The sequence below is a fragment of the Ahaetulla prasina genome, chromosome 8 (genome assembly GCF_028640845.1).
Source record: "Ahaetulla prasina isolate Xishuangbanna chromosome 8, ASM2864084v1, whole genome shotgun sequence".
NCBI classification, from domain to species: Eukaryota; Metazoa; Chordata; class Lepidosauria; order Squamata; family Colubridae; genus Ahaetulla; species Ahaetulla prasina.
Window position 1 is genome coordinate 31,528,538 of NC_080546.1, and position 23,766 is coordinate 31,552,303.

Here is a 23,766-nt window from a genome sequence, read left to right on the forward strand (position 1 = left end):
AGATTACCGGTTTTGTGGAGCTCTGGAGAGAAGAGGTGATGGAGAAATTTAGGAGGGAAGGTTTGAGGCCCCTCCTTCTGGGGAACAGTGGTGGCGTCCAGCTTCCGCCTTCACTATGAGAATTTTGATGACATCACTTCCTTCGCTTCCTGGTTGACTAACTGTACTCTGGATTCGTTGCTCCTGTGAGTGCCCCTGGTGATCCGGAGGAAATTACAAGGATACTGTGCCTGCCTGAGGATTTTGTATTTTTTTTTTCCTTAATGGCAAAAGGTCAGAGACCAACTGCTGGAGAGATGGAGAGAATTTTGGAAAAGTTATCTAATATGGACAAGAAATTGATGAAATAAGAGCAGAAATTGTGACTATCCAAAAGGATTTAAAGGATACTCAGCAAGTTTCAGCAGAAAACAAGCAGAAAGTGGAAGGTTTGAGGGTGAGATGCGGCAGTGCAGAAAAGAGAGGAGACGACAGGCAATGCTGTGCTTGGACTACAGATGGATAAAATGTCTTATTTCCTTAGGTTTCAAAATTTGGAAGAAGTGGACCAAGAAGACTTGAGAGATGTTGTGACTAAATTGTTGGGAGAATTTCTTGGGAGAGGTGTTGATTTTCATGAATTGGGATGTGGATCGAGTTTATAGAGTTAATTCGCAATATGCACGCACGCATGCAGTTCCCAGAGAGGTTCATGTCAAATTTGTGAGAAGAGAGACGAGATGAAATTTTAGAAAACATAGGAGTGGGGCACTGATTTACAGGGGCAGGGAGATAGCCATTCTGAGGCAGATTCCCAGACAGGTACGTGAAAAAGAAAGAAATATTACTTTTGTCAAGCAAATTGTACCAGAAGGAGTGGGCTTCAGATGGCTGATGCCAGAGGGATTGATGATTTTCCGGGAGGGCATTACGAAAAAATCAGTACAATTATGGAGGCTACGGCCTATGTGGAGGAACACAAAGCCTCCTGGAATCAGATGACCCAGGAATTGAAGAAGGGAGGTTATAGATCATGGGGGAGCGGCTGCCGCTGTTGCGGCCCTGGAGTTGGGTCAGGCTGAACCCAGAGTTCTGAGATCCAAAACTAGGAAGTGATAAAGATATTTGGGATTGTGTTGGTTTTCCTTATTCTCTTTTGTACGATATTCTGTTTATTCTTGACTCTTCTTTATTACGTTTTTAAAATTTGTAAACTTAGCTACTTCGTGTCACCTGCTTGCCATATGGCTGTTGTATGTGTTAAAAAATTTGAGTAAAATTCTTATTTTAGATAAGAAAACTGAAAATTTACCATACCTGATATGTATTTGTATAAACCTTTTTTGACTAATAAAAACTTTTTGAATAAAAAAAAAAGAGAAACTCGCAGAGGAGGTGGAGTGGCTATCTTTTACAAAAAGTCACTGAATCTAAAAAATATTCAAGTTACACATAAACTTTCTCTTCCTGAGACTATTGTATGCGACCTGTCCCTTAACATCACACTTCAATTCTTACTATGCTACAGAGCCCCTGACTACGACATCGCCCATGCGAACAAATTAACCACACTGCTAACATGGGCTACTTCTTGCCCATATCCTCTGATCTTCCTGGGTGACCTTAATCTACCTTCTATTAACTGGATAACAAATGAATATACAACTGAACCGATCCATACTACCCTATACAACGCTGTTACAAACCTTGGTCTAGAACAACTGGTAACTAACAATACAAGACTCAACAACTGCCTTGACCTCATCTTTTGCAACAACACAAACTCAATTTATGGACTACAAATAAAAGAACCCTTTTCCAAAGCAACCACAGCATGATAGACTTTTGTCTCAATATACGCCCTTACATAAATCGTCATAATAATGGTAGTCCAAACTACAATTTCAAAAAAGCCAACTATGACCTTATTTTGCATTGGCAAAATCAATTTTTCTTAAGCAGTTAGAAGTAAACTTCCTTTCCCTCAAATCCAAAGTTACAAAAATGTGTAAGCATTTAATTTCTACAGATCATTCAGTCAGATCTTTGTGACATACTGTTGCAAAAAAGCAATTGCGCAAAAAGAAGTACAGTTCTCCTTTAACAACCATGATTAACTCAGTCATTAAGTGAGTTATTAAGTGGTCACTAAATGAAACTCTCTTATGATTTTACTGAAGCTTTTCTTTGATTTACAGACTTACAAAGGTGGTAAATGCAAGAGTTGGTTGAAAGTTGCTAAATTACACTTTCCACCACTGTAAATGTAAAGGGTCACTAAATTATTATTTATTTATTTATTATTTAATCAAATTTTTATACCGCCCTATCTCCCGAAGGACTCAGGGCGGTTTACAGCCAGATAAAAATACAGAAATCATACACAATAAAAATTAATTAAAAAACTTATTTAAATAGGCCAAAATTTAAAATTACAATTAAAATGATAAAACCCCATTACCTAAAAATTAACAACTAACCCCAGTTAAAATTAAGTAAAACTTTTAATCCAGTCCCGCTTGGATAAATAAATGCGTTTTCAGCTCACGGCGAAAAGTCCGAAGATCAGGCACTTGGCGTAAACCAGGGGGAAGTTCGTTCCAAAGCGTAGGAGCTCCCACAGAGAAGGCCCTACCCCTGGGGGCCGCCAGCCGACATTGTTTGGCGGACGGCACCCTGAGAAGACCCTCTCTGTGTGAGCGTACGGGTCGGTGGGAGGCATGAGGTAACAGCAGGCGGTCCCGTAAGTACCCGGGCCCTAAGCCATGGAGCGCTTTAAAGGTGGTAACCAAAATCTTAAAGCGCACCCGAAAGACCACAGGAAGCCAGTGCAGACTGCGTAGTAGTGGTGTTACATGGGAGCAACGAGTGGCTCCCGTTACTACTCGCGCAGCTGCATTCTGGACTAGCTGCAGCCTCCGGGTGCACTTCAAGGGCAGCCCCATGTAGAGAGCATTGCAATAGTCCAAACGAGATGTAACCAGAGCATGAGTGACCGTGCATAAGGCATCCCGGTCAAGGAAGGACGAACTGGCGGACCAAGCGAACTTGGTAAAGGCCCTCCTGGAGACGGCCGCCAGATGATCATTGAACAACAGCCGCCCATCCAGGAGGACGCATCTTTCCATTGGGGCCAATAACTCGCCCCAACAGTCAGCGGATGCAGCTGACTGTACCGGGTGCCGGCATCCACAGCCACTCTGTCTTGGAGGGATTGAGCTTGAGTCTGTTTCTCCCCATCCAGACCCGTACGGCTTCCAAGCACCGGGACAGCACTTTGACAGCTTCGTTGGGGTGGTCCGGGGTGGAAAAGTACAGCTGAGTATCATCAGCGTACAGATGGTATCTCACCCCGAAACCACTGATGACCCACATAAGGGTGCCATGACGCGATCTCTGCCCCCCTGTCAACACCGTCTGCGACCGGTCAGAGAGATAGGAGGAGAACCACCAATAAACGGTGCCTCCCACTGAGGCAGCCACTAAATGAAGACTACCTGTAGTCAATTATGATTTATTTGTGGCTGTAAAAACAACAGCAATGTGGAACAGGGGAGGAACTGAAAGGTACGTAGGTGTCCGTGATAGAAGATACTTTGTTAGATAGCTAATCTGCATAGGCTTTATATGTTATCACAACTACTTAAATTGTATTCATAATAAACTGCAAGTCAACACAATGCTTCAGATATATTTGTGATAAACCTCTCTAGCCATAGTGTTTGCATTAGTTGCAAATTTTAGTTTAATCTCAGGAACAGCCCAATGATCAGCATACAAGAGGAACATTAAAGGATTTCTAAATCAAAGGAAAAATGATAGATTAATGAAATTAAAAAACATCAAAACTACGTCAGTAGTTTGTCAAGCCAAAGGAAGATGCACAGAGAATCAAAACAAGTCAATGTTAGACGGATCCAATTACATACATATAAAATCAGAAAAAATGATTCACAACAGAGCTATTAATGCAGTTTGCATCACTAAGGATTATAAGCTGCTATTCCACTTCCCATTCATCTGAGAACTGATCTGAGGTGAAGATTGTATGAAGTATGGTGCCAAATTATTCAGAAATGAGTCCTAAAAAATAATAAAAGCCAAGATATTAATTATTATAATTATTAATGCTTCCTTCAGACTTATCCAAGGAGTAAAACTTGACCCAATGCAATCTCCCTAAGGACCAAATAATACTCGGCTTAGTTACAATATATCCATCAGGATATCTCAATATTTTCAAAAGGACTTTGGTAGGAATTTTTTTCAAATGTGTGAATTCTATTTATACTTCAAAAAGGCATGGATAATTGTGAGTGAATTAACAAAACCCTGTAAGGTACAAAAAGGGACAAGAATATCCATTGTCACCATTACTACTTAGTGTTAAGTACTAAAAGTACTTACTTTAATGCTGGAAATATTGAACAGAGATATAAGATGTGATGAAAGAAGAGTTGGAGTGAAGTTTAAATGAGAAACATAAATTATGGGCATATGAACCCCAGTGGCTCAGTGGTTAGAATGCAGTACTGCAGGCTACTTCTGCTGATCACTGGCTGCCAGCCATTTGGCAGTTCGGGTCTCACCGGCTCAAGGTTGACTCAGCCTTCCATCCTTCCAAGGTTGGTAAAGTGAAGACCCAGATTGTTGGGGACAATATGCTGACTCTGTAAACCACTTAGAGAGGGCTTTACAGCTCTTATATACCACTGTGAAGTGGTATATAAGTCTAAATACTATTGTCATTTGCTGATGACCTAGTAATAATTTTGGAAGAACCTCTGAAAGGAATATCAATATTAATGAAAAAATCTAAAGAATTTTTGGGGTGTTAGCTAGTTTTAAAATTAATAAAAAAAGATGAAGATATTAATAAAGAATATAAAAGTGAAAAAACAAATGTAACTGATGGAAAATGATAGATTAATGAAATTAAAAAACATCAAAACTACGTCAGTAGTTTGTCAAGCCAAAGGAAGATGCACAGAGAATCAAAACAAGTCAATGTTAGATGGATCCAATTACATACATACAAAATCAGAAAAAATGATTCACAACAGAGCTATTAATGCAGTTTGCATCACTAAGGATTATAAGCTGCTATTCCACTTCCCATTCATCTGAGAACTGATCTGAGGTGAAGATTGTATGAAGTATGGTGCCAAATTATTCAGAAATGAGTCCTAAAAAATAATAAAAGCCAAGATATTAATTATTATAATTATTAATGCTTCCTTCAGACTTATCCAAGGAGTAAAACCTGACCCAATGCAATCTCCCTAAGGACCAAATAATACTCGGCTTAGTTACAATATATCCATCAAGATATCTCAATATTTTCAAAAGGACTTTGGTAGAAATTTTTTTCAAATGTGTGAATTCTATTTATACTTCAAAAAGGCATGGATAATTGTGAATGAATTAACAAAACTCTGTATGATACAAAAAGGGACAAGAATATCCATTGTCACCATTACTACTTAGTGTTAAGTACTAAAAGTACTTACTTTAATGCTGGAAATATTGAACAGAGATATAAGATGTGATGAAAGAAGAGTTGGAGTGAAGATTAAATGAGAAACATAAATTATGGGCATATGAGCCGCAGTGGCTCAGTGGTTAGAATGCAGTACTGCAGGCTACTTCTGCTGATCACTGGCTGCCAGCCGTTTGGCAGTTTGGGTCTCACCGGCTCAAGGTTGACTCAGCCTTCCATCCTTCCAAGGTTGGTAAAATGAAGACCCAGATTGTTGGGGACAATATGCTGACTCTGTAAACCACTTAGAGAGGGCTTTACAGCTCTTATATACCACTGTGAAGTGGTATATAAGTCTAAATACTATTGCCATTTGCTGATGACCTAGTAATAATTTTGGAAGACCCTCTGAAAGGAATATCAATATTAATGAAAAAATCTAAAGAATTTTTGGGGTGTTAGCTAGTTTTAAAATTAATAAAAAAAGATGAAGATATTAATAAAGAATATAAAAGTGAAAAAACAAATGTAACCGACGGAAAAATGATTTTAAGATTGACAAAAAACTGAAATACTTGGGTATTGACATGAATTGTATGTTATACCACAATAATTAATATTTATGACATGGAATGAACTTAAGGACATGTAAGATGGAAAACGTTACAAATGTACTATAACTTTTGAATTTTCAAATTAGAAGGGCATGAACTGAGATTTGGATGGTATAGTTTTCTATATTAATGCAGATTTTAAGAATTACTATATTAGAAGTGCCATACTGAGAATTTGGAAAAGATATAAACCCAGACTGTATGTGAAAAGTTTAGGCTTTCAGCACAAGAGGAAAGGAACAATAGACAAAGAAAAATGGTTAATTTATTGAGAATTATTAAAAAAGGACCATGGACAATATAAAATGAAATTAAAAGAGCAGCTGGCTGTAGAGGGGTTTAGTTTTCAATGATTTTCATGTGCACAGTTAAGAGAAAGATTTAAGGTAGAGAATAAGAGATTTTTGCCTTTCTATGGTGAATTTATTAAACATAATCTGGCTCTTTTTCAGGTTTATTTTTAAGCCAAATAGTTTGTGCAGCTCTTGTATGTTTCTTTGTAGCTCTTCTGGGTCTTGTCAGAAAAGAACATCATCTGTAAATCTTAAGTGGCTTAAATAGGCACCATTGATTTTTATTCCATTTTACCCAGTCTACTTTGTGAAATACTCCTTCAAGGCAGACTGAGGAAAGGATAGATGATATTGTATTGTCTTCTCATACACCTCGTTGTATGTTGATTTCCATTTTAAGATCATTGAAGTGTTTTTTCATATATTGATCATAGTTTATGTAAGCAGTGCCTACGCCCTGGTTGAGCAATGCCTTAATTATTGGTTGCTGGAATACCGAGCCTTTTCGTAGTCAGTGAAAGCTATCCACAGTCCACATGGTGTACTCATGCCTTTCAATGACTTGCTGAATAACCTGAATAACCACAGTCACAACCTGGCTGTGATGCATTCTGCTGTAGCCACTTCTGAACCCTTCTTAATGTTCTCAATATTCTTTTTGCTATTATCTTAGTGAAAACCTTATAGATGACTGAAAGAAGGCTTATTAAGCAATGGTTCTTTAAATTATCTTGGGCCCCTTTCTTGTGTATAAGAATCACTTCAGCATTTTTCCATGCATTGGATCAGGGGTGGGTTTCACTTACTTTTGCTACCAGCTCATGCGTGCACCACTTCTATGCATGCGCAGAGCATATTTGATGACGTCCGGATGGATGGGCGGAGCCTCGCGCCGCTGCTGCTACCAGTTCACCCAAACCGGGGAGAACCAGTAGCAACCCACCACTGCATTGGATATTTTTTCTTCTCTGAGGTATCTTGAATATAGTTTTGCTAGTATAATGTATAAACTTTATTATTATTATTATTATTATTATTATTATTATTATTATTATTATTATTATTATTATTATTATTATTATTATTATTATTATTATTATTTATTAAATTTTTATACCGCCCTTCTCCCGAAGGACTCAGGGCGGTGTACAGCCAACGATAAAACAAAATATATACAATTAAAACAACATTTAAAACATAGCAAATTATAAAGGCTGATAAATTAAAATTTAGATTTTAAAATTTTTAAATATTAATAAACCCCAAATTTAAAATTCTACACTATTATGCCAGTCCTGCTTGAATAAATAGCTGTGTTTTAAGCTCACGACGGAAGGTCCGAAGATCAGGCACTTGACGTAGGCCAGGGGGAAGTTCATTCCAGAGCGTCACTGCCCCCACAGAGAAGGCCCTACTCCTGGGGGCCGCCAGCCGACACTGTTTGGCGGACGGCACCCTGAGGAGACCCTCTCTGTGAGAGCGTACGGGTCGGTGGGAGGCAAAGGGTAACAGCAGGCGGTCCCGTAAGTACCCGGGTCCTAAGCCATGGAGCGCTTTAAAGGTGGTAACCAAAATCTTGAAGCGCACCCAAAAAACCACAGGAAGCCAGTGCAGACTACGGAGTAGTGATGTCACGTGGGAGCCATGAGCGGCTCCTGTTACTACTTGCGCAGCCGCATTCTGGACTAACTGTAGCCTCCGGGTGCACCTCAAGGACAGCCCCATGTAGAGAGCATTGCAGTAATCCAACCTAGACGTAACCAGAGCGTGAGTGACCGTGCATAAGGCATCCCGGTCAAGGAAGGGACGCAGCTGGCGGACCAAGCGAACTTGGTAAAAGGCTCTCCTGGAGACGGCCGCCAGATGTTCATCAAAGGACAGCCGTCCATCCAGGAGGACGCCCAAGTTGCGAACCACCTCCTTTGGGGCCACTAACTCGCCCCCAACAGTCAGCCGCGGATGCAGCTGACTGTACCGGGATGCCGGCATCCACAGCCACTCCGTCTTGGAGGGATTGAGCTTGAGTCTGTTTCTCCCCATCCAGACCCGTACAGCCTCCAAACACCGGGACAGCACTTTGACCGCTTCGTTGGTGTGGTCCGGGGTGGAAAAGTACAACTGAGTGCCATCAGCGTACAGATGATAACTCACCCCAAAACCACGGATGACCTCACCCAGCGGCTTCATATAGATGTTGAATAGGGTAGGTGAGAGAATCGACCCCTGGGGCACCCCACAAGTGAGGCGCCTCGAGGACGACCTCTGCTCCCCTGTCAACACCGTCTGCGACCGGTCAGAGAGATAGGAGGAGAACCACCGATAAACGGTGCCCCCCACTCCCAATCCCTCCAACTGGCGCAGCAGGATACCATGGTCGATGGTATCAAAAGCCGCTGAGAGGTCTAATAGGACCAAGGCAGAGGAACAGCCCCTGTCCCTGGTCCTCCAGAGGTCATCCACCAACGCGACAAAAGCCGTCTCCGTGCTATAACCGGGTCGGAAGCTGGACTGGAACGGGTCTAGATAGACAGCTTCCTCCAGGTGCCGGGGGAGCTGCCATGCAACCACACTCTCTACAACCTTCGCCACAGAGAAGGAGACTGGACGATAGTTTCCCAAAATAGCTGGGTCCAGGGAAGGCTTCTTGAGGAGAGGTCTCACCACCGCCTCTTTCAAGGCGGCGGGGAAAACCCCCTCCACCAAAGAAGCATTTATAATCCCCTGGAGCCAGCCTCGTGTCACTTCCTGAGCAGCCAGCACTAACCAGGAAGGACATGGGTCCAGTAAACATGTAGTTGCATGTAACCTCCCCAGCAACCTGTCCACGTCCTCGAGAGCCACAGAATCAAACTCATCCCAAACAACCTCAACAAGATGCGTCTCCGTCATCTCGGTTGGACCATCGCAATTTTGGTCTAAACTATCCCGAAGTTGAACGATTTTATCGTATAGATAACCGTTAAACTCCTCAGCTCGTCCCTGTAAGGAGTCATCCCGTCCCCCTTGATGAAGGAGGGAACAGGTCACCCGAAACAAGGCGGTCGGGCAGTTATCTGCCGATGCAATGAGGGTGGAAATGTAGGAACGTTTCGCCTCCCTCATTGCCATTAGGTAGGTCTTAGTAAAAGACCTCACTAGTGTCCGATCAGCCTCGGAACGGCTAGACCTCCAAATACTCTCTAGGCGTCTTCTCCGGCGTTTCATCTCTCTCAGCTCCTCGGAAAACCAGGGAGCCAATTGAGATCTACGCCGGGTCAGAGGCCGCAAAGGCATGACACGGTCCAAAGCCCCAGCCGCGGCCCGTTCCCAGGCCGCAACCAGTTCTTCAGTCGTGCCGTGGGTAAGATCCTCAGGAAATGGCCCAAGCTCCGTCAGGAACCTCTCCAGGTCCATCAGGCGCCTGGGACGGAACCAACGCATTGGCTCCATCTCCCTGCGGTGGTGAGCGGCGGTCTGAAAGTCTAGGCGAAGAAGAAAATGATCTGACCATGACACCGGTATCTTCACTATATCTCCTAAAACCAGATCATTAACCCACTGACCAGAGATAAAAATCAGGTCTAGCGCGCCTCCCCCAATGTGTGTAGGGCCATCAGTTACTTGAATCAGGTCCAAGGCTGTCATGGAGGCCTGGAACTCCTGAACCACCGTTGATGACAAGCCGGCCGATGGCAAGTTGAAATCCCCCAAGACCAAAAATCTGGGAATCTCAACCGCCACGCCAGCAAGCACCTCTAGTAGCTCAGGTAGGGCTGTAGTCACGCAGCAAGGAGCCAGGTACGTGATCAACAACCCCATCTGATTTCGGTGGCCCCACTTCACAAGGAGGGATTCACAACCAGCTATCTGAGGAACAGTGGACTCCCTCGGCTCCAAACTTTCATTAATCACAACCGCCAACCCCCCACCCCTACCTTGGGCCCTCGGCTGATGGAATGCCTGGAAACCCGGAGGGCACAGTTCAACCAGGGGTACACCCCCTTCTGTGCCCAACCAGGTCTCCGTAATGCCCATAAAGTCCGCGGACTCCCTCTGAATAAGGTCACAAATCAGGGGAACCTTGTTGACCACGGACCGGGCATTGCAAAGCATCAGCCAAAGACCCAAACTCTGAGGGTCTTGACCATCCGGGGAATGAGTAAGGACTGGGGGGCCGGAGCACGTGATCGCCCTTAAACATCGAACACGTGCTCCCGAAGAACGATACGGCCCCCTGCCTCCACCATATCTGCCTCTCCCACTTACCATACAGATGGAAAGACATTCTCTGCTCTGCACAATCCCCTCCCCCCTTGTCTTCGGACCAACTAAAGTACTGTCGTGAGCACGCGCTGGGACTGGACATACCCTCCCCCCCCAACCCTTAAAATCCCCATTAAAACTCCCCTTAAAAAATCTATTAAAACAACTAATTAAAAAACCCCTAAGCCTCCTATTTTTCGCATGCCACCAGCCATGGAACTTTGACCACCAGCTTTCAGCATTTCTATTGTAACACAGTTATTTCCTGAGGCTTTGCTATTTTTTTTTTTTTAGGCACTTGATACTTCCTCCACTAGGATATCCAGCATTTCCTCTTCCAGTAGGACCCATGGAATGTCAGATTCAGGACACACAAAGCCAAGAATCACATGATGCTGGTCAAGCACAAGCATCACCTGAGCAGCTGGAGAAGTCAGATAAGGAAAATGACCTCCCAGCTCCCACACCTGGTAAGTAGAGCTGCTCTATGATGCTTCTTGTCAAAAAGCTAGTAAATTTCTTGATTAGAGTGCTGCCTGCAGTCTGTTTTAAAAGACAGCTCTGACCCATGTTCCTTTGATTCTTGCATGTTGTTCCTGTAAATCCTGTTTGTGTAAGAAATCTTCAACTTATGACTTATAGACTAGCTGACAATCCTGATTCAACTCTTGGAACTTTGTACTGAATCTGGACTATTCTTCTGCATGCACCTATTAAAACAACTAATTAAAAAACCCCTAAGCCTCCTATTTTTCGCATGCCACCAGCCATGGAACTTTGACCACCAGCGTTCAGCATTTCTATTGTAACACAGTTATTTCCTGAGGCTTTGCTATTTTTTATTTTTTAGGCACTTGATACTTCCTCCACTAGGATATCCAGCATTTCCTCTTCCAGTAGGACCCATGGAATGTCAGATTCAGGACACACAAAGCCAAGAATCACATGATGCTGGTCAAGCACAAGCATCACCTGAGCAGCTGGAGAAGTCAGATAAGGAAAATGACCTCCCAGCTCCCACACCTGGTAAGTAGAGCTGCTCTATGATGCTTCTTGTCAAAAAGCTAGTAAATTTCTTGATTAGAGTGCTGCCTGCAGTCTGTTTTAAAAGACAGCTCTGACCCATGTTCCTTTGATTCTTGCATGTTGTTCCTGTAAATCCTGTTTGTGTAAGAAATCTTCAACTTATGACTTATAGACTAGCTGACAATCCTGATTCAACTCTTGGAACTTTGTACTGAATCTGGACTATTCTTCTGCATGCACCTATTAAAAGCAAACCACTCAGCTAAGGATCTGTCAAAGACTCTGCTTTGATTTGTTGTCTCCTATTGTAAACTGCTAATTGCCATTCCATAGCAATTGTATGTATTTGAAACCAAAAGCAGGACAACACCAATGTATTGATATTGGTAATGATCTTATGGTAGTAAGGTATCTTATGGTACTTTAACCTTATCTCATCTTATCTTATCTTATCGTAGTAAGGGGTGTACATAAGAGCACAAAAGTGCCTACCGTTCCTGTCCTATTGTTCCCTTTATTATATCAAATTAATATAGCTAATGCATATTCTTTACTTACATATATATATTTTCTTCATGATATGTTTTTTTTTACTTATGACAATGTTTATGTATACTGTTATGACAAAATTAAATTAAAAAAATAGTTAAAAAGGAGATCTAGAGCATAAACTCTCCCAATTTCTAATCCAGCACTTTAATAACTAGGCATACCCTACCAAAAAAAAGTCTCTGGTGTCACATTAGTGACAGTATTTTAACATTTTTTAAAAAACATTTATATGACTGCCGGTCCCACACAGTGATTCTGGATGGCATACAATAAGACCTACTATTTCCTCATCTTGGAAAGTAAGATGGTCCAGAGGACAGGTGATATGGCAGAAAAGTCTCATGTTTTCTACTATTGTCAGAAAGTAATCTTTCCGATGGACAGAATCCTGATTCCCTTTATCTAATTTCTCTTCAAATTTGTTATGAGCTCTTAATTCTTCTTAAGATAAGAAGAATTAAATTGATTAAATAAAGCAAAGGGAAAGATAGAACTATTTTTAATATTTATTTAGATAACACAGTAAAGCCAATATGTAAAGTTAGGTGAAAGTCACTTTTGGTCTCTCCAACAGATTTTCACTGAAAGTAACGTTGGTCTTAATTATTTCCTTCCAAGTATTTACTTCAGAAGAATTCTTTTATGGCTATGCAACATTCTGTTTCAGTTTCTAAAATATATTTTGGAGTGTGCAGTGGCATGAACCCAATACTTCTATCTACTTTTTAAAAATATCCTTTTTTTCTAGGATTAGTGGGCCGTCACACAAACTCAGAAGAATGAAATGATATGCTGAAGTGATTAATGTTCATATTTCAGGACTTTCCAAAGTATCTTTTTATTTCTTATCCAGAATGCAACGTTCTATTAGGCCAATGTGTCCATGTAGTTTTGAAACAATTGTTCTATGGCTGCAATTCTATACCCACTTCCTGTGGTAAGATATTACATAAAATAAAACATGTATCCAAATAATTGATGGCAAGAATGAATGAAGTTTAAAGGATCTCCAACCCTGTTTAAAGCATTATCAGTCACCCAAGTTTTAGGGTAGTAATCATAACACAGCGATAAGTATAAACTTTTCATAATTAACTCCTCTGCTTCAATTTCTAGAAGCTATATAGCAGGAGGCCAATAGTAAGATATCTGATTGATAACAAGAAAAGCTATTGCCAATCAGCATAGATACTAAGGGGCTATTTGGATAGCTAAGCATATATAGATATATTCCAATGTTCATTTTAAGTCAACCTTTCCAGATAAGCTAAGTCAGGAATTAAACAATGTATGTAGGAATGTATATAGAGATACTCAGTTATGCAGGTAATAGCTGTCTTTTTAAAAAGCACAACAAAGAATGTTCTTTCTGCGCCAACTCAGAAAGCTCAAACTGCCCAAGGAGCTGCTGATACAGTTCTACAGAGGAATTATTGAGTCTGTCATCTGCACCTCTATAACTATCTGGTTTGGTTCTGCAACCCAACAAGACAGACACAGACTTCAGAGGATAATTAGAACTGCAGATAAAACAATGGCTACCAGCCTGCCTTCCATTAAGGACCTGTATACTGCACGAGTCAAAAAGAGGGCTGTGAAAATATTTACAGACCCCTCACATCCTGGACATAAACTGTTTCAACTCCTACCCTCAAAATGATGCTATAGAGCATTGCACACCAGAACAACTAGACACAAGAACAGTTTCTTCCAGAACGCCATCACTCTGCTAAACAAATAATTCCCTCAACACTGTCAAACTATTACTAAATCTGCACTATTATTAATCTTCTCATTGTTCCCATCACCCATCTCCTTCCACTTATGACTGTATGACTGTAACTTTGTTTCTTGTATCCTTACGATTTATATTGATACTGATTGTTTCCTGATTGCTTATTTGTACCCTATAACTATCATTAAGTGTTGTACCTTAGAATTCTTGGTGAACGTATCTTTTCTTTTATGTACACTAAGAGCATATGCACCAAGACAAATTCCTTGTGTGTCCAATCATACTTGGCCAATAAAAAATTCTATTCTATTCTAAAGGTGGTTTTTCAAAAGGCAACTGGAATCAGACCTGTATATTCACAGAAAGCGTCATTTTTAAATATTACATTCATTGCCTGAAAATCACAACATCCATACAAAAAGGCTTTAAAATTGCATTGCCCAAATTCATTAAAATTCAGGCTATAGCAATGGTATATCATTATGCCAATCATAACATTTGTTCTCCATTCTGAGACTGAATATTGGTTATATTGGAATAATGGAAAAACAATGTTGCAGTCATTTCGTCTTTTGCACTTTCTTTCAGTGTATAATTTTTTGGAAAAAAATTATTAACAGAAACATTTTGAACTGCTCCAACACTCTTTGTATTTTCTTATGAGCCCTTTTCCCCTACAGAAACCTGTCTCCTGCATTGTTTTATGCTGTTCAATCATTCTTACATTTAATTATGTGAAAAATAAAATGCTTTTTTTCTACATCTGGAAAGAAGGAACATTAAGGTAAGATCTGTACTGGTATGATCTAGGGCTCTTAATACATATGGTGGTTACAAATTAATCAAAATTTGTTTATGATCATCTTCTTTTCCACGAATACTATCATCTCTCCAGTAGTTTACAGTCTCCCTGCCACCTGAGACTTAAGTTAAATCCTAAGAGAAAATATTATATGGAAACTCTTCCCATTGGGCTTCTTCAAATCAGACTGCCAGAAGTGACAGCAAGGTAGAGCCCATCCCACTAATTGTAGCATCTTTCATTGTTTAGCAGTCAAGCTCAAAACCAGCAATTCTAATGAATTTAAAAGAAGATCTCAAGAGCCGTATGAATGAGATAGAAAACTGAAACCTGTTTACAAAAGAAGACTTTTTAAAAATGAACTTAGAGGAAAGATTTCAGCAGGATGTTTTTTAAAATGCTTTACAACTGATTGATAAACTATTGAAACAATTTAACTATTTCCTTTCTTCATGAATTATAATTATTATTACTTAAATGACTAAGCACAAATGCACACTGACACCTAATAAAATAATTCTGTTCCACAACGTAACTCTCTGCTTCTGTCTTCAGGAACTCATTGCCCTGATTAACTGGATTTGGCTTGGTAGCTCATTAAATTCCCTGTGCAGTTTCACATTTCTATCAGGAGGTCATGTTCGCAAAAGAGAGATGCCCTCTAGATAAGCTTGCAAAGCTTATAAAAGGCTTTGAATGTCATCAAAGGGACCTTACATAGGATTCTGTTAAATGGAAACACACATTGAAGATAGCAGCATTTAGGTTTGACCATAGTGACATGGTTATTAAGCAGATGTAGTAACTTTTGTTTCTTCAATGATGTAGCTTTGTCCTGGACTTATTCTTAGGATGCATGCCCCATTGTGAGTTTATCATAGGCTGGACTGGACTTTTACTTTGCATCACAAATTATATGTAAAGGAATACCTCAGATCAGCTGAGTTTTGGTATCTATCCAAATTAGCAAAAAGATGGTGAGGAAAACTTTATAGCTTGAAAGTTCTCTTCTTATGATTTGATGCATACAACACACACATACTTCCAAATATGTCATAAAATAATCTTCTCTGTATATTTATTGGGAATAACTAATTGAGGCTAGTTGGCTACTGTTAAAAGATGATGGAAAGCTAATTAAACTTGGAAAATAATTAGGTGGGACAAGGGATATCTCTGCACCTGAGAAAGTCTGAATTCTCAAAATGTCCAGATGTTATTTAAAGGCCTATGTTTGGACCTTAGAAACCTCATGAGAAAGCGAGATAACCCATTTTTTCTCTTTTTTGTTTGTCTTTCTGTCATTTCTTTCCTGCACTGAAAATGAAGAAGCATACTTTACAGAGTATTTTTGTTTTGAGAGAACAAATAACTACATCCTTAAGGGAATTTGGACTCTACCTAGGAAATTGATGCCCTTGCCTATTCTCCAATTACTTTCTCATTTAATTTCCCTTCAACCTTTCTTTAACAATAGACAAGTGTATGGAAATAGCTGACTCTTAGTAATAGAAATTGGAAATATTCTTTATTTAGATCAAATTTTTAGAATAGAATAGAATAGAATAGAATAGAATAGAATAGAATAGAATAGAATAGAATAGATTTTTTTACTGGCCAAGTGTGATTGGACACACAAGGAATTTGTCTTGGTGCATACGCTCTCAGTGTATATAAAAGAAAATATATCTTCATCAAGAATCATAAGGTACAACACTTAATGACAGTCATAGGGAACAAATAAGCAATCAGGAAACAATATCAATATAAATCATAAGGATACAAATAACAAGGTTACAATCATACGGTCATAAGTGGAAGGAGATGGATGATGGGAACGATGAGAAGATTAATAGTACTACAGATTTAGTAAATAGTTTGACAGTGTTGAAGGAATTATTTGTTTAGCAGAGTGATGGCATCTGGGGAAAAAACTGTCCTTGTGTCTAGTTGTTCTGGTGAGCACTGCTCTGTAGCGTCGTTTTGAGGGTAGGAGTTGAAACAGGAGAGTAGGATTGAAACAGGATGTCCAGTAAATATTTTCTCAGCCCTCTTTTTGACTCGTGCAATATACAGGTCCTCAATGGAAGGCAGGTTGATAGCAATTGTTTTTTCTGCAGTTCTAATTATCCTCTGAAGTCTGTGTCTGTTGCAGAACCAAACCAGACAGTTATAGAGGTGCAGATGACAGACTCAGTAATTTCTCTGTAGAACTATATCAGCAGCTCCTTTGGCAGTTTGAGCTTTCTGAGTTGGTGCAGAAAGAACATTCTATGTTGTGCTTTTTTGATGACGTTTTTGATGTTAGCTGTCCATTTTAGATCTTGCGATATGGTAGAACCTAGAAATTTGAAGGTTTCTACTGTTGATACTGTGTTGTCTAGTATTGTAAGAGGTGGAAGTATGGAAGGGTTTCTCCTGAAATCTACCACCATTTCTATGGTTTTGAGAGTGTTCAGTTCCAGATTGCTCTGGTTGCACCACGAGGCTAGTTGTTCAACCTCCTCCTCCATCATTGTCTCGAATGAGACCAATCACTGTTGTGTCATCTGCAAACTTCAGTAGTTTAACAGATGGATCGTTAGGGATGCAGTCAATGGTATACAGAGAGAAGAGAAGTGGAGAGAGCACATAGCTTTGGGGGGGAGTGGTTGTGCTAATTGTACAGGTAAAATTTATTATTGATTATCCAGAATATTTACATTAAAACATTCATATTCTGATAAATGACTGAAATACAATAAGTTTAGCTTTTGAAAATAACACCTTCTCAAATCACACATTATACCATATATTGGCCACTCATACTTTTCAGGTTTAAACCATAGTTTATGTCTTGTGCAAAGCTATTAAATGCCTCTACTTTTTCTCCACTAACAAATGATAGTGGAGTAATTTTCATTGCTTTCTTCCCTTCAACTACTTTAATCAAGATTATTGAAAAGGCAAATTATGAGTTCACTAGAAATAATAACATTATAGTCCGATGGCAAACCTATGGCATGCATGCCAGAGGTGGCATGCAGAGCTCTCTCTGCTGGCATGCGCACCATCTCCCCAGTTCAGATCTCCGTAGCATTTCTTTTGTGAGCTTCTGTTTCCCTGCAAATGATGAAACAGAAACTCATTAAAGAAAAATATCTTATCTCTTGCTGTGCTGCCAGTGTTGAGATGCCCCTCCTCCCGCTGGCCAGCTGGTCTCTGCTGTGCACACGTGCATGTCTACGCATGTGCACGATCATGCATGTCCGCATGTGCGTGTCCGCACATGCATGCGCATGCACCTTTTACTTTGGGCATGCGTGCACGCCCGGTTTGGGCACTCGGTGTCTAAAAGGTTCACCATCACAGGTCTAGACAATTGATTTACAGTGTAAATATATGTTCCTATATATATTTACCCATGTAAAGCGAATATGAGCAAAACCAAGAAACCTGGATTGGAACAATTCTATAGGCAAAAAAATTAACCCTGCCTGCAAGGGGGCAATGTTTCAAGTCCCCCAGCTGCCTTCACCATTTTAAATGAGTAAAGGACACTTCAGTGATTTTATTACTTTGCCTTTACAGAGAGCCAAACTTTTACTGCAGATTTACAAGCTAGTGAAGTACACTGAAAGAATTCATTTTGATTTTATGATCATTAGTTGATAAAAATTATATCTTGTAAATAGATTTTGCATAATTTTCCGTTTAAGAAAGAGAAGGTTGAAGGATCATTTATAGCTAGTACATCCTTTCATTCAATTAAATTTGAGTACCATGTTGCTAAGGACACTAAACTGTTCATTGCCGTATAAAAAAACGTTTTGAATATTCTGAAATTTCGGAAGATATGCTATGGGTAGCTAGGAATATTTTAATCTTAAAGATGTATGTGAAAGAAATAAAAATGAAGACTTATTTTTGAGTCTGGAAGAAGTGAAGTATCTTTGGGTATAAGATGAGTACAGTAGGTTAGGATGCTTCTTTGAGTCTCTTAAATTCACCTCTAATCAATATTTTATTTTTAAGTAAAAGCAAATACTATAAAATATCAATACTTTTTCAAACCTGTCTTATAACTGCTGAGCTCCTGAAATTTCTTTTAATTCACATGTAGTATCTTGAAGGAAAGGACGAAGGGAAATACAAAGCTTAGCCCTATTTTTTTGATAGCAGCTTTTTTATATCCAAGATTTGAAAAAGGAATATTTCTGAAATACGATGGCTTTTTTTTTTAACTCTGTGTGATATAAAATGCTTAAACAAAAGGCTGTGTTATAACAAAATGGTCATTTGACCAAATTCTGCTTTGTGGTGCATCAATGCTTCTTTGTTAGGGTGACATCTCTAAAATATGCCTTTGTCTTGAGTGGAATGTTTCTAGAGGCGTTCAACATAAGTAGCTTGGTAGGCAGTTGGTAGTCTCAGGATGAAATATGCAATCAAATCATTTAAAATCTAATTTTAAAACTGTATATTTTTTGTATCATATCCAGTTCTTTACCTTACTGAAACTTAATCCTGAACAGTACAGGTTAAACTCTCTAACTCAAGACATCCAAAATACTTTATATATAACTTATTGTAGAGTAAAGCATGAAAGAAAGGAGTATCACCTTTTCTTTCTCAGTATAACAAGTTGTTTGTTCAGTCCCTTTTGGACTTTGATGTCTCTGTTCACATATGGAAGTACTGTGAGTACTATACCTAGGAACTAAATTTGGAATCATATTATATTTGTCCTTCAATGAAATTGGGCAACTGCTTTAACCAGCAAATATTTGAAGAATGTTGAAATACAATTAATTGTCATATATGTGGTTTTATATATATAATTTAATAGTAGCAATAGGAAGAAGGATAATTTGAATCAGATACCAAAATACTTTTAGTCAATTATTAGTTAATTATTATATATTAAGATATATGAAGAATTAATCACCAATATTTCACATGTCCCATTCTCCCCATGTGACCAGATGATAGCATGGAAAAAGAACTAGATCTGCCAATAACTTTGAGGAAATAGCAGATCTCTCCAGTTGATAGATGAAAATCATCTCATATATGTCACTGCACATTGAAAGCACCTATCCACTACCTTCATAACATGGAACAATTACCACTCTTTTATTATATATTATAGAGCCAGTTAGGTTTAGCTGTACCAACAGAAAGAATTGAGAAGAATTACAGAGCTATTGGCTGAGAAATCAATAGTCTCACCTGCTTCCAGAAACAGTTACAGATCTACCCTTAGATGTAAATAATTAAAAAAATAAATAGCAGCTAGTTCCTATCCTGATTCTGAACCAGAAACACTGCATGGACAAGCAATCATGATGATATAACAGTTAAACCTCATTATTTTTCTACAACATCCTACACCAGGGGTCTCCAACCTTTGTCCCTTTAAGACTTGTGGACTTCAACTCCCAGAGTCCCTCAGCCAGCTTTGCTGGCTGAGGGACTCTGGGAGTTGAAGTCCACAAGTCTTTAAGGGGCAAAGGTTGGAGACCCCTGTCCTACACTACAGTACAACTTGTGCAATTCAATATGATCAAGTTATCATGTTTTGAGAATCTGAAGAAATTACAGGAAAATGAAATAACCATGACTTTGAATTAAACCTTTGAAATTTGGGTATCAGGCAGAAAAAGCTTTCTCATAGATAAGTGGTCAAAAGTACATGCATGTGTGTGTGTGAACTAACAACATACAAAAAAACCTTGGAGAACAATATAACTCATTCCTGAGATCTCAAGAATTCCCCATTTCTTATCTCAGTGCATCAATACAAGTCTTGTTGCCTATTTAGACATTAAATATAGCACATCAAATCAGGATAAATATAATTACCAATTGATTAGAATAAATTACCCATATTATAAATCTCCCATATTTTTTTAAAAAAAGAAACAGTTTAATATTACTGCTCTTGTTTTGAAGAAAATTCACTTATAGGTCTCCAATTCATCAAACAGAATTATTTTTTAAAAAATCCTCCTACACATATTTTCCCGAATACAGCCTGTTTTAAATGAATTGAGGATTTACTGAAATTGGAATAGAAAATACGTTTAGAAATGATCTAAACTGGTTTCTGCATTATGATCACAATTATCCAAAATTCACTTTTCTTTTGATAAATTCTAAAGCAAAATGTCCTTCACTAAATTGAAGGAGAATCATGAGAAAAAACTGTGCCTGACATCATTGTTAACTCTGATGTGTGAACAGGGATAACAATCAGAGAATATATACCGATACTATTGGTTGTCCAAAGTAACTAGGAAAGTCTCATTTCCTTTGTACATGTCATGCAGGAGAATTCACTGAAGAAAGCAATTATGTTTGGAAGAGTTAGCGGTAAAAGGAAACCAAGCAATCAAAGAACATGGTGGCTGGACACTATCAAAGCTGACACCAGCTGGAGCATAGAAAAACTCAAAGAAACAGTGCAAGACCAAAGATGTGGAGAAACCTGGCCCATAGAATCATCAAGAATTGGACTCAACTGAACCGATAACATCACGATCACCAAATGAACACAAAAACACAAGCATGTATAAATGTTAACCATGGTGTGAACAAACTACAAAGTCAGATTGATTCTGATTAAGTAGGAACCCAACTAATTGATTGGAAAGTGGGATCCTCTGGATACATTATGCAAACTTTCATGCTACATCCTAGCTCTTTTTTGTTTTAGGTTATTGGCTACTTCTTCAGGTCTATGGCAAAAGAAAGAATGTGGTCCAGTGGTGGGTTGCTCCCGGTTCACTCCGGTTCGGGAGAACCGGTAGTAAAAATCTGTCGGCATTCGGAAAACCAGTAGTAATGGCTGGCTGGCCATGCCCCTGAACCGGTCCCCCAGCTGCCATGCTCATCACCGCCATGTTCTTTGCGCATGTGCATACCATTGCCTTGCAAGCCCAATGGGATGTGCATGTGCAAAGAACATGGGGACGCTGCTGGTACTTTTTGGCAGCCTGCAGAGAAAGCGGCTGGCAAAAAAGCCTTTTTGGAGGCTTCCTGGCCAGCCACTTTCCAGCAGTGGTGACTGGCTGGGGGCCTCCGAAAACTTGGGTCAGCTTGCCTTCCTGACTCTGGACCAGCCGCCATGAAAGCTAAGCAGCCAAAAAAAGAGGCGGTGGTGGGGGAGAAAGGCAGGCAAGCGGGCCTGGCCACGGGGACCACCAGGAAGGCAGGCAAGCATGCTGGTGCTGCCCAGCTAGCTAGCTCCCTTCCCCATGGCCCTGCCATGCTTGCCTGCCTTCCGGCCCAGCCAGTGGTGAGCGGGTGGCCCTTCAGGAAGATGGAGCCATTGTGCTGGAGGTGAGAGGGGCAGTGGCAGCTGTGGTGCTGGGGGAGGGTGGCCAGATGTCACACACACACATACACACAAGCCCCTGTCACCCCACTGCCGCTTCTCATCCTTCGTAAAGTCTATCGTTAAGAGCTGGAAGATGTTTTCTTAGATCTTCCCCAAGTCATTGTTGCAGCATCAGAGATCTGAGAAAACATCTTCCAGCTCTTAACGATAGACTTTACGAGTGGTGAGAAACAGGCAGCAAAAGAAGTGGCAGTGAAGGCAACAGGGCAGGGCGTGTGTGCACTTGTGTCTCCCCCTTTACAAGGACTTGAAGGCAGCTCCTCTGAGGAAAAGAGGTGGCGAAGCCCTGGCTATCCCCCAGGAGAGGACCACAGAAGGACGCGCGTGCACACACACACACACAAGCCCCTGTCACCTCCGCTGCCACTTCTCGCCATTTCTTAAAGTCTATCGTTAAGAGCTGGAAGATGTTTTCTTAGATCTCTGACACTCCAACAATGACTTGGGGGAGCTCTTAATGATAGACTTTAAGAATGGCGAGAAACAGGCAGCAAAAGAAGCGACAGTGGAGGCGACAGGGCAGGGCACGTGTGTTTGTGTCTGTGTCTGTGTCTGTGTGTCCATTCGGAAGGACTTGGAGACAGCTCCTCTGAGGAAAAGAGGAGGCTGTGAAGCCCTGGCTGTCCCCCGGGAGAAATCGCCCTGTCTCTGCAGCATTGGTCATGTGACTGAGTGGGCGTGGCCAACTTGATGCCACTCACAGCAAGGTGCCGCCCCACCTTGCCCTGAGTGACTTCAAGTTGGCCATGCCCACTCAGTCACATTACCACCAAGCCACGCCTACCAAATAAGCCACGCCTAGAGAACTAGTAGAAAAAAATTTGGAACCCACCCCTGATGTGGTCAGCTTCCCCATTACTGTTGTAATATTGTTGTGGACTATAAATAGTCCCAATTGTCCAAGAACAACAAAGTTGCAGGGTCTTATTTTCTTTGGAAAAACAAACAGGTAGACTACAGTAGATAAGAAGAAGAAATAATGGGTAAGATTCACATTTTAATAAAGAAGATCTTAAAATGAATATAAAAATTAAACCAGAGATCTTTTTTTTAGGCTTAATGAACAAATAATTTTAAAAAAATCTGGAACCTTGCTTTTATATATGTTGTCAGCAGCAAGAATGGTTCAATGCACAAAAATGGAAAGATACTTTGATTCCCACAACCGAGAACTGACTGAAAAATTGATAGAACTATCAGAGACGGCTAAATTAACAGCTTTTAGTTGGAAAAAAAGAACACATCCAACTTTGTTTCTACTTGGAAACCACTTCTGAATTTTGTGGAAGAGATGAGGAAAAATGAAATATTGACTTTGTGTTTTGCTGATTAGATAAGTTGGTTGTTATAGAAATGGTTAGTACTTGTTAAGTATGTAAAAGGACAAAGTTGAGGCTGTGATGTTGTTATGTTATTTTCTTGCACTAAAAAGACTCAGAAGATCCTGCTTTCCTTTCTTTTCTTTTCTTTTCTCCTTTACCATACACTTCTTTCTTTACCCTTTTTCCTCCTTCATTTTCCCACTATTTTCATTTTCATTGATATTTTCTACTTTGATATGTTTAATAAAAATAATTTAAAAAGAAAATAAAAAAATGTTAAAGAACATAATTTCAAGAAACAGCCTGTATTTTTGTTTCTCTTTTTAAATTTAATTTAAATT